This window comes from Helianthus annuus, chromosome 4 (genome assembly GCF_002127325.2).
Source record: "Helianthus annuus cultivar XRQ/B chromosome 4, HanXRQr2.0-SUNRISE, whole genome shotgun sequence".
In the NCBI taxonomy this organism is placed as follows: Eukaryota; Viridiplantae; Streptophyta; class Magnoliopsida; order Asterales; family Asteraceae; genus Helianthus; species Helianthus annuus.
Genome location: NC_035436.2, coordinates 114022377 through 114023672, shown reverse-complemented (window position 1 = coordinate 114023672; position 1296 = coordinate 114022377). Strand labels below are relative to the sequence as shown.

The window sequence follows — 1296 nt, the reverse complement described above, 5'->3', positions numbered from 1 at the left end:
AAGTACTTTCATCAACCTTATGGGTGCCCGGGGCAATAGATTTATTGCCTCGGGGAGTGTGCCACTGAAAATTGGTTTGAGCAATTTCCTCAATTTGATTATATATTTCATGCGGGCGGCGATTACCTAAAAGTCCCCCGGAGCTAGAGTCAAGTGTCTGCCTTGTGTGTGGCAACAACCCATTATAGAAAGTGGATACTTGTTGCCATATCGCAAGGCCGTGATGTGGAAACTTTCGCAATAGCTCCTTGAACCTTTCCCAAGTTTCATATAAGGATTCCCCGTCCTCTTGTGAATATGTATTAATTTCAGTCATTAATTTAGCCGTTTTAGCGGGAGGGAAATACTTATATAGAAATTTTTGGGCTAGCTCATCCCAGGTGTTTACCGATCCAGTTGGGAGGGCATTAAGCCAAGCTTTTGCTCGGTCTTTTAGTGAGAAAGGAAACATTCGAAGGCGGATGGCGTCATTTGATGCTCCATTGATCCGAAAATTATCACATATTTCTAAGAAGTTAGTAATATGTAGATGGGGATCCTCGTCTGCAAGCCCATGGAAGGTTGAAGAGTTTTGGAGCATTTGTATCAAATGTGGCCGAAGTTCGAAGTTATTGGCTTCAACATTCGGTGCATTGATAGCGGCCCGAGGTTACCTACGGTGGGTCGTAGATAATCCATGAGGGTACGTTGGTCCGCCATTGGAAGTGGATTTCCCGAAACCTTCTCTTGGTTTTTGGCTTTTAGTCTTTCTCTGAGAAAGCGTTCGGGTTCTTCTAGAGGTTCTTTTATGTCCTTATGAGAACTGGAGCTCATACACTACGTAGGGGTGGCGTCTGGTTCCAAGTCCTGCAATAAAAACAGAAAAGAATGCTGGTCAGAAGGTTCACCACGGCCCCGTGCACAGTGAACACGGCCCGTGGTCGAAGTTACAGTGATTGTTTTCTAGAACCCAGTTACTGGAGAGTTGGACACGGCCCCGTGTTGCACCGACACGGCCCCGTGCTCAACCTTCTGTAACTTGGAAAACTAAAAACTGCTAGTAACAATGCTGGGCATGGCCCGTGTCCGACCAGGCACGGCCCGTGCTGAGCTCTGCAGAAGCTGAAAAACTAAGAAAATCCTACAAAATAAAAAAGAAAAATAAAAATATGATTAGGCCGTTGATTCCTAACTTTCTTAAAATCCTTGTGTCCCCGGCAACGGTGCCAAAAACTTGATGCGTGTCAGTGTATATATATTTTAGATGTATATTTTAAGCCCTTTTTACACTTTTAGCCAAGTTTTAAATTTATAAAA

At 44.1% G+C, this 1296-nt stretch overlaps 1 non-coding gene across 1 annotated transcript; it reads left to right on the top strand.

Moving 5' to 3' along the window:
* Positions 1-215: 215 nt before the first annotated feature.
* Positions 216-322, top strand: LOC118491977. Its single transcript, XR_004892421.1, has one exon. It is a non-coding gene; the product is annotated as a small nucleolar RNA R71 (small nucleolar RNA).
* Positions 323-1296: the final 974 nt, after the last annotated feature.